This window comes from Lagenorhynchus albirostris, chromosome 14 (genome assembly GCF_949774975.1).
Source record: "Lagenorhynchus albirostris chromosome 14, mLagAlb1.1, whole genome shotgun sequence".
NCBI classification, from domain to species: Eukaryota; Metazoa; Chordata; class Mammalia; order Artiodactyla; family Delphinidae; genus Lagenorhynchus; species Lagenorhynchus albirostris.
The window spans coordinates 54,836,208-54,847,344 of NC_083108.1; the positions used below are offsets into that span (position 1 = coordinate 54,836,208).

General features: G+C 39.2%; 1 pseudogene; it reads right to left on the minus strand.

Annotated features, from left to right (window-relative positions):
- Window positions 1-801: 801 nt before the first annotated feature.
- On the minus strand, window positions 802-1,216 carry LOC132504218 (large ribosomal subunit protein eL28-like; annotated as a pseudogene).
- Between the last annotated feature and the right edge of the window lie 9,921 nt (window positions 1,217-11,137).

Genomic DNA, 11,137 nt, shown 5'->3' on the forward strand with positions numbered 1-11,137 from the left:
GATGATATAAGATATGCAGCATCTTTTTTTTAAGGTTATTTGCCATCTGCATATCTTCTTTCATGAAGTATCTGTTCAAGTCTTTTCCTCACTTTTTAATCAGAGTGTGTGTGTGTGTGTGTGTCTGTGTGTGTGTTTTCCTACTGTTGGGTTTTAAGAGCTCTTTGGGTATTTTGGATAGCAGTTCTTTAGATATGTCTTTTGCAAATATTTTCTCCCAGTCTGTGGCTTTTCTTCTGTTTCTCTTGACAGTGTCTTCCACAGAGCAGAAGTTTTTCATTTTAGTAAATCCCAACTTAATTTTTTCTTTCACAGATGGTGCTTTTGGTACTGTATCTAAATATTGACCGTCAAACCCAAGGTCACCTAGCTTATGTTCTTGCTATCTTCTCGAAGTTTGATAGATTTGTGATTTACATTTTTGTCTATGATCCATTTTGATTTCATCTTTGTGAAAAGTGTAATAAAGTCTGCATAAATTATTTTTGTATATGAATGTCCAATTGTTCAGACACCATTTGTGGAAAAGTCAATCCTTTCTCCATTGAATTGCCTTTTCTCCCTTGTAAAACATCAGTTGATTATAAATGTATGAGTCTATTTCTGGACTCTCTATTCCACTGATGTATTATTTCTATTCTTTCACCACTACTGTGCCATCTTACTAACTGTAGCTTTATATTAAGTCTTGAAGTCAAGTAGTATTAGTTGTCGGTTCTCTGGGTTTTTGTTTTTTTTTTTTTTTTTCTTTGCGGCATGTCAGCTGACAGTTTTGTTGCATGGGGTAAGGGGATACGTCGCTCACGAGCTCTCGGTGGGGCGGGTCCACTTCCTCTTCACCATCACAGGCTTCTGGCTGCGCAGGATGGCGGCCGGCTCTGCGGATGGCGGCCATGTGCAAATCTGGGCAGTACTTGTTCTTTCGGATCATGTGTCGGTTGCTGCTGAGGGTGGCCTGGGCATTCTCGTGGATGGTGGTCCGCACATAGGAAGTGGCTGGCTTTCCCTGGCCGGATCTCCGCTTCCTGACCACCACGACCCCTTTGCCGTCCGCCGCCATCTCCACGCCCACAGCCTTGCGGTGAATGAGCCCGTTGTCGCGGAAGGAGTTGGGAGCCTTGAGGTTATCGGGTTCGGTGCTGTACGTCTGCTTGTTCCTCTTGATCAAGAAGCTGCAGCAGGTCCTCATGATGATCTACTGCAGATGCACGGACATAGCAGCAGCTCCTCTCCTGGCGGCAGCCAGAGACGGAAAGGCCCCTGGCTTTGTTCTTTTTATTATTATATTGGCTATTCTTGGCCTTCTGCCTTTCCATATATACTTCAGAATCATTTGGTTGACAGTGCCAAAAAGCTTGCTGGGAATTTTATTCAGATTCTGTTAAATCTACTGATTAAATTAGGAAGGATTGACACCTTAATCATAGTGACTCTTCCTATCCATGGACGTGGAATATCCACCTATTTAGATCTTCTTTGATTTCTTTCATCAGAGTTTGTAGTTTTCCTCATACAGATCCTGTACGTGTTTTTTAGATTTACATTTAAGTATTTTAATTTTTTGGTGCTAATAATGTAAATGTTACTGTGTTTTTAGTTTCGAATTCCAATGGTTCATTGCTGGTATATAAGAAAAATTGACTTTTGTATATTAATTTTGTGCCCTGTAACCTTCATATAATTGCATATTAGTTCCACTAGTGTTTTTGTCAATTCTTTTTCTACATAGACAATCATGTCATCTGTGAACACACAGCTTTATTTCATCTTCCTCAAGCTGTACAAATTTTATTTCCTTTTTAGTCTTATCGCATTAGCTAGGACTTCCAGTACAGTGTTGAATGGGAGTGGTGATACGGGACATCGTTGCCTTGCTCTCCATCTTAGAGGGAAAAGCTTCTAGTTTCTCACCATTAAGTATAACGTTAGTTGTAGGATGTTTGTAGATGTTCTTTATCAAGTTGAAGAATTTCTCTATATTCCTAGCTTTCTTCGACCTAGGACACCTTCCTTACTTTTCTCCATTGTCTTAGTATATTTCTCGTGTTCTACTTCACAGAGCAAAGAGAAACCATCATACATATTGGAATTCTATCTAGTACCCTCTAACAAACCTACAAATCTATTTAGAGGAGCTCTTATCCCTTCTTCAAAACTTATTTCATTAGTGAGGGAGAAGGTCTTCCTATCTAAGACCAGGGCTACCCTTCCTAAATTGGATTCTATTTCTTGGAAACCTCAAAATATCAACCAGACCCTATTCTCCCAATATGGTCAATAATTCTCTTACAGCTAGATTCACCTCCATGATAGTTAAACATCATTAATTATCTCCCTTAAAAAATTCTCTCAACTCACAGGGCCGCTCATTTCCCATTCTCCTCATTTACAGTGAAAATAATGAAAAAAAAATCTCTCTATACCTATGAGACCTTAACCATATTAGATTGTATATTTAATTAAGATATCCCCTCCCCATTGCTACCCCCATTCACATTATGTCTGGCCATGTAACTCCCTTTAGTTAATGAAATTATATGTGAGAGTGATATGTGCCACTTCTAAGAAGAAGCTTTTAGAGTAACTGCATGGTCCTGCCACTTTTTTTTTTTTTTTTTAACCACTATGAGACCAATAATGTCCCAGATAATGGCTCTCACTTCATTCTGGTTCTGAATGATTCGGGACATCAGAAGGGCTGATGTTAATCCAATCCACAATGGATACTGGCTGAGCACCAAGTCAACCTTTGCAATCATACGCCCATTGAAATTTCAAAGTTGTTCTTTATTGCCTCATACTTTAGCCTACATTGACTTGTACATGACTTCTTGCCTCCATTTTCTCTCTCTCCATTACCCTTGACCCACTTAAGTCTGATTTCAGGACTATCTCATTTAAAGATTGTATTGCAATCTGCAAACATAGACTCTTCCTGACTTCTCCCTAGTCCCTTGCTGCTTCCTCTCAGTCCTCAGTCCCCATTTCCTTGGCCATCGAATACTGGAATTTCTCAAGATCTATCCTAAGACTTCATCCCTTCTCACTCTACATTATTTTCTTAAAAAGTCTCAACAGATCTATGATATTATTTTCTTCCTTTGTCTACCTGATGTCCAAACTTATATGTTCAATCCAAATTTCTCTGAGTTTCTGAGTTTATATATATACAGAATATATCTATTGTCTACTTTGTACCTCCACTTAAATACTTTCAAGACGCATCACATTCAATATATCCAAAATCAGGTTTGTTTCTAGCATTTATTTCATTTTCTCTCATTTCCTCACAAGCTTCGTAAGACAGAGCCCATGTCTGTTTTTGACTCTTACTACCTTTGAGAAGGTGCAAAAATTCCAAGCATGATAAATTTAAAAAATAACAATTATACATATCAGGGTGAAACTGCAGATAAAGATACAATGTTTAAAGTGAAAAGAAAGGGTGTTTTTCATTCGAGGATCGACTATAGTCAGACAGCTGACTTCTTAGAACTGACAGAGAAAGCCAGAAGTTAGTGGAATAGTATATTTAAGAGGCTGCAACAAACACTCTCAACCTAGAATTGTACATTCAATGAAAAGATCTTTCAAGAATGAAACAGGATTAGAGACTTTTTCACCTAAATTAAAAACTGAAGAGCATGTAGTACCAGTGGCTCCTCTCTAAAGAGAATCCCGAAAGATATACTTTAGGCAGAAGAAAAATGATACCAGATGGAAATCTGAGATGCAAGAATAATGCAGGACAGGAGAGTGGCAAATATGTGGGTAAATCTATACAAACATTTACTGAATAAAACCATAATGTCTAATTTTGAAATATAGAAGGAAAATGAAAGGACATAATTCAAGAATGGAGTGACAAAGAATATCAAGGGAATGACACATATTCAGGATACTGTTACCATTTTCTTTTAAAACTGTGTGTCGGTTACGTATTTAGTGTACTGTTTTTCTTTATACCCTACAGATGTTTTATAAATATTGCTTTAACTAATATTTAATAAAAATATAAAAATGCATTTTCTTATCTCCAGCTGAGTATGAAACATGTTTATGGAGAAGTAAACTCTATAATTCATTAGAAAGTAAGACCAGCCTAGTTCACTATTCCTCATGTTTCCTAAACTATAGATGTATTCCAAGAGCTGATCCATGTTTTGAAACCCTTTAGTTGAGTGGCTTGGTCTATAATTCTGCACCAAAATAGTTGCAGCCTTCTATGCAGTCCTCTGAGGTATTAGTGGGTGCTTCTAACATCTGGACAAGATGAGCTAAGTGCAAAAAAACCACAGTACTCTATTTTGTTTTAAAGGAAATGATCGGGCTTCCCTGGGCGCAGTGGTTAAGAATCTGCCTGCCAACGCAGGGGTCACGGGTTCGAGCCCTGGTAGGGGAAGATCCCACATGCCGCGGAGCAACTAAGCCCGTGAGCCACAACTACTGAGCTTCCGCTCTAGAGCCCGTGAGCCACAACTTCTGAAGCCCGCGTGCCTAGAGCCCATGCTCCAGAACAAGAGAAGCCACCACAATGAGAGCCCTTGCACCACAACGAAGAGCAGCCCCTGCTCGCCGCAACTAGAGAAAGCCCATGCGCAGCAACGAAGATGCAATGCAGCCAAAAATAAATGAATTTATAATAAATAAATAAATAATAAAGGAAATGATCTACTTGATATAGTTGGAAAAATGTGATTAGTGAGGTCATCTGGAATTTCATTATCTATAATGATTTTAATAAGATTATGTAACAACAGTTGAAGGTCACTTGCTATGTAAAGGCATTACTGTAGTTCTAAAAGCTACTCTGAATTATTACATTACGGTGCCAGAAATGCAAATCTTCTTGAAGCTGTAGTGGTAAAATACTAACTTTTTCTGGCATCCTGCTCTGTAACACAAAACATCACCCTTCACAGCTTCTACAGAGGACACAATTAGTCTTAAGAGAGTCATCACGGCAGACACTCATAGATCCTGCCATACGAGGGAAAATTTCTACAACAAAGTGCCTAATCGTTTTAACTAAGTTTTTAGCTGTAATCTCATAACATCTTTATAAAATCAGTCAGATAACAGCTTCAATCATTTCAGTACAACTTGGGAAGTTTTAGCTAGGGAAGTAGCAAAAGCACCATATACTGTTGAGAACTACAGAACAGCCAGGCGAAATCTGTCCATGGTCCCGAAAAGGCCACCCACTGGGGTTTGTTTATTGTATGGTCAACACATACATAAATTAATTTCAAGATTATCAGTTACTTTTTATTACTTATTTATTGTCTGATATTACCTTTGAGAAGAAACGTGCCACATTCAGGGATATCGTAATTATTTCAATTTATATTAGTATTTGAATAAAATTTCAAACAACTACTAATTTTTCCTCATATTTAACTTCATTTTAAGTATGACCTAAGAAGAGCAGAAGGCCTGCTACCAAAAAGCATTTTCATATGGAGGTATGCTGGGTTTTCTCCATCATTCCCTTTCCAAGATCTCCATACTTCTTTGCTCTGCTTTGCAGACCTGGGTGTCTGATCTCTAGGACATATTGTTACACTAACTTCTGATTGGAAAATGCCTGTAAGAAGCATCTGCAGGACAGCAGATCAGCAGGTAGGGTGGGAGAGATTGAGATATTTCCTCCCTGCATATTCACTGCTGTGGCAAAATTTTTCAGGAATAATTATAACTTTTGAAGACTATCACATCTACCAAATGATCTCGTTTAGGGCTCTAGCTCTCTTGGGCTCATCCCCTTGTTTCTTAGCTTTTAACAGATATAACTTCTTCCTACTGTTGCTATTCTCTGGTGCTTCATCTTTTGTTTGCTTCCTTAGTCCTGCCAACCACTCTGTAAGTCGACCTTTCCTTAAAAAACTTTCTTCATTTAAACCATCTGAGTGCACCTTACTTCCTGCCAGGTCCGTGAGTGATACAGAAAGTGTTTGAACCATAACTAATATATTCAATTGAGAAGACAGAGGAGCAGAATATTACTACTCTTAACATTAAAAGCCCATAAAATATACAAGTCAGAAGGGAACAGGCTATAAGCACTGTGAATGCAAATACATGGCTACTTTTCTATGTAATTGAAGACTGACTCATGCATCCATTATTAATAGTAGGTATCAATAAATATTTTTTAAAATATTTGGAGTTTACTATGGAGTTAGCTTAAAATTTTAGAATACAGTATTACTAAAATCAAGGATTCCTTTAGTCATACTTAGGCTTATTAATTTTACTCATTAGTTTCAGAAAGAGAAAAAAATTGCACATAAAACCCAAAGACTGCCCCCAGAATTCCTGCCACCAACACATAAACAGATGCCATTGGTCAAGAATGCAACATTAATTACAGAAAAAATTTATCTGATCTCTTGCTCTATTAATAGGTCATTAACATTTTTGAAAATTCTTCATACTTGAAAGCAGCTCAGTTTAAGGTTATATGCAGTTTAAGGTGTTCATATTTAATAGGAGATGTAAATATACTAATTGATGGGCCAGGGCATATAGAAGAGAGAAATTATAACAGGTTAGACTTGTCTTCTCAGGAATGATCTTCCTGCAAGTAATCAGCACCCTGAAGGCGTTCCTTTATATGAATGAAGGCCTAAAGACTATAACAGTGCAACAGAATTAAGAAGACAAGGTTGCTGTAATGGCCATTTTTGCAGAAATAAGCGTAAGAGCCTGGAATTCACCATCAACTTTAAAAGTCAGTGTACCACAATGTTCACTGCAGCTCTATTTACAATAGCCGGGACATGGAAGCAACCTAAGTGTCCATCGACAGATGAATGGATAAAGAAGATGTGGCACATATATACCATGGAATATTACTCAGCCATAAAAAGAAACAGAATTGAGTTATTTGCAGTGAGGTGGATGGACCTAGAGTCTGTCATACAGAGTGAAGTAAGTCAGAAAGAGAAAAACAAATACTGCATGCTAACACATATATATGGAATCTAAAAAAAAAAAAAAAAGGTTCTGAAGAACCTAGGGGCAGGATAGGAATAAAGATGCAGACGTAGAGAATGGACTTGAGGACACGGGGAGGGGGAAGGGTAAGCTGGGAAGAAGTGAGAGAGTGGCATGGACATATATACACCACCAAATGTAAAACAGATAGCTAGTGGGAAGCAGCCACATAGCACAGGGAGATCAGCTCGGTGCTTTGTGACCACCTACAGGGGTGGGATAGGGAGGGTGGGAGGGAGATGCAAGAGGCAGCGGATATGGGGATATATGTATACATACAGCTGATTCATTTTGTTATACAGCAGAAACTAACACACCATTGTAAAGCAATTATACTCCAATAAAGATGTTAAAAAAATAAAATAAAAGTCCGATATTTCGAGTAGGAAAACAATGTGCTAACATAACAAATGTGAGAAATTTTGCAATTTCTGGTTTTTGGAGTTCAAGAGAGTTACTCAGTGCAAGGGGAAGGTCGAGGATAAATTCCTGATATAGCTCTTTGAAAACGATATGTAACAGCCAATAAATGTGAAGTAGTCACCAAAAAAAGTGACATTAACGGTACGTGATGATGTGTGAAACTATTATGAGTTTTCTTTGGAGGCTGTGTCTTCGATAGATCTAAAGTCTCAGGTTTAGCCAAGTTTTACTCTTCAAAAAATAGGAATGCATGCCATTCACAGTAATGTGGAAAAAACAGAAGTAGTTTCAAGTAGGGGCAAATATTTAATTATCATTCAGCTTGGTAGATCATGGCCTCCATTGGCTTACTTTTACTACTATCTGGAATATAAGCACATGTTTCATGAATCAGTCAGCTCCAAATTTGGTAGCAACTGATATTGTTGATCATCTGATGTAAGTTCTAAAACATTCTAAGTAGCATTAAATGGCTACAACAGTTGTTTATAATATGTGGTATCATCTCCTTGGTCAGAATGGCATTTGATAAAATTATACGTTACAGTGTAAGTCACTGTATTGATAATCAATTAATGCATAATCAAACACTCCAAAGGTTAATAGCCTAAAGCAATAATTATTATCAATTTTTGATGCAAGGTCACTCGTGAGATTATAAAGACAGATGTTGACTGGACTCTGGCCATCTGAAGGCCTAACTGAGGCTAGAAGATCATTTACTAGGTGGTTCACACACATGCTAGTAGGCTGGTGCTGCCTATTAGCCAGAGGTCTTATTCCTTTCTACGTGGGACTTCCCACAGGTCTGTAAAGAGTCCTCACAGCATAGAGGCCAACTTGCTCCCATAGCAAGCGACCCAACAGGCCAAGGTGAAAGTCACAACAGTCTTTGAGGACCCAGGCTCAGAAAGCACAAACCATCCCGTTTGCAGTATTGTGGTACACAGGTCAGTCCTGATTCAGTATGAAAGGGATGTATACAAGTGTGGAAATACAGAAGATAAGGATTATCTCCATTTTTGCTGGAGATAGAGAACCGCATAGGAAATAGATAACACCATAGGACATCTGGGAAAATATGTCTACTCTTTTTGATTACTCGTAGCCTGTCACCGTTTCTTTATTCCTATTCTTATTTTAATATGAGTAAACAGAGTCCAAATAAATTATATCTTCCTCCTGTCATGACTCCACTAAAATTTTAAAAAATGCTTTGATAAGCATGGTTTCAAAGCCTACATATCTCAGTTTTCAATCCTGATTCTATTTGAGAAGAATTCAACGTATCTATAAACAATTACACCAAAAAACTCTTCCCCAAACCCAAGATATGTAAAGTTTTTTGTTTTGCTTTGATTTTTTTGTTTGTTTCTTGGACGGAAGGTCAACTAGACATAACTAGACTGGTCCCAAATGAATACTAACTACAGTACCAAGAATATCTCAACGAAGTACTGGAGAGGTTTCCAGAGAGCAGATTCTTAAGACTGCAAATTATATTAACAGCACTAAAATTCAATTTTAATTAGCCATGACACTTACATATACTTTAGAACTGATGAAGTGCTCTTCAGACTAACAATTCTTAATAAGCTCTGCTTAAATTTAATTTCTATTTCCATTTGACAGTAACCAAGGAAAACTTGTGATTCACCCCAAAGCTAATGCCTGCCAGTACAAGGGCTCTAAGTTTTCAGTCAGCTCTTACTTATTCACCCAGCCAACTTAATTTCCAAATCACAAACTTGTCTACCCTTCCTTCTGAGAACAATAATTTCCTTTGGAAGATTTCTTTAGGTTTCTTAACTTTGATTGAAAGACTGTATCAAATGGAAAACATTTTATAAAATCCAGTCCTTCTGTTTTATAAATTATCAAAACAGTCGCTCTTCTTTGAATCATATTTTAACAATATGTTTCAAAATATTCAATATATATTCCTTTAGAAGAATTACAATAAGTGAATGAATTTAGTGCTACTCTTATAACTAGTAATTACACCCCTCTCTCCTCATGGCAATTTGAATACATCTTGAACATTCTTTGTCTCCCTTCTGACTGATTCATAAAAATGAATCTAAAAGAAGAGTTGGGATGTTTACTGCAGAAGGAACAGAAAAGCAAGTGGATCCTAGAACTTATTCTTTAAACTTTTTTTTTTTTGGGGGGGTTGAAAAAGAAAATTTCAGAACTTATTTTACCTCATTTGCTGACAGCATCCTGACTTCTGCACAGGTCAGTGCTGTCCCCTTCACTGAGCTCACCCAGGACATTTTTGTCCTTCTCTTCTAAGACGTATCCTAGTCAAGCCTATCTTCCAGCTCACTGGAAGCACACCTTCTGCGACTTGATGAAGCGCTCCTTGAAACGAGAGGGCACAGCACATTCATCTTGTGCTCTCATGGTGTCCAAAACACAGTGGACACCCCATTAAATATGTGTTCAATGGAATTTTATAAATATCTTTTCTTTTAAAAATTAAAATCACACATATTTAATGAAGAAAAATAATGAAGCACCATTAGAAAAAAAAAAGAAAAAACATTATAAGGTGGCTAATATTGTTATCCCCTTTTACAGATGTGGAAATTGAGGCTTAGAGATGTTATGTGGCCCAAAGACGTGGCTCCAATGTCAGTTTCTCAACCACCGTGTGATACTGTAAAGGGTTTTGGGTTTTTTTTTTGCGGTATGTGGGCATCTCACTGTTTGGCCTCTCCCATTGTGGGGCACAGGCTCCGGACGCACAGGCTCAGCAGCCATGGCTCACGGGCCCAGCCGCTCCGCGGCATGTGGGATCCTCCCAGACCAGGGCACGAACCCGTGTCCCCTGCATCGGCAGGCGGATGCTCAACCACTGCGCCACCAGGGAAGTCCTGTAAAGGGTTTTAAGTGTCGCTTGCCAACGGGTATTAATGAACCATCTGAGGTTGGAAATCATGAATGTGTGACAGCCAATTAGGAAAGCTGTTGTATTTCTCGTGCATTTATTGACTCATGAATCATATATTTAATATCTTCCTGACAAATAACAGGAAATGTGTATGTTAGACACTCTCTAGCTGTTTAAAAACAGAAGTGTGGCCTTCCCGGGTGGCGCAGTGGTTGAGCATCCGCCTGCCGATGCGGGGGACGCGGGTTCGTGCCCCGGTTCGGGAGGATCCCACATGCCGCGGAGCGGCTGGGCCCGTGAGCCATGGCCGCTGAGCCTGCGCGTCCGGAGCCTGTGCTGTGCAACGGGAGAAGCAGCAACAGTGAGAGGCCCGCGTACCACACACACAAAAAAAAACAGAAGCGGAAGGAAAAATGTGGTTGGATTTAAGATTAGGATCAGGACAGGTCGAGTCCAACGACTATGAGGTAAAGCAGTTGAGGGTGTTGCAAATCTTAATGAAATGATGACTGGTCAGGGAGGAAATGAAATTATCCAGAAGAGACAGAGTCCAGAAAAGTAAGAATCTGAGTGACGGGGGGATAGGGGTGGGGCAGGGGGAGGGCGGTCTCAAATTTTTCAAAGGAGAGGATTAATGTAAGAATGGGTTTACTGGGCTTCCCTGGTGGCGCAGTGGTTGAGAGTCCGCCTGCCGATGCAGGGGACGCGGGTTCGTGCCCCGGTCCGGGAAGATCCCGCATGCCGCGGAGCGGCTGGGCCCGTGAGCCATGGCCGCTGAGCCTGCGCGTCCGTAGCCTGTGCTCCGCAACGGGAGAGGCC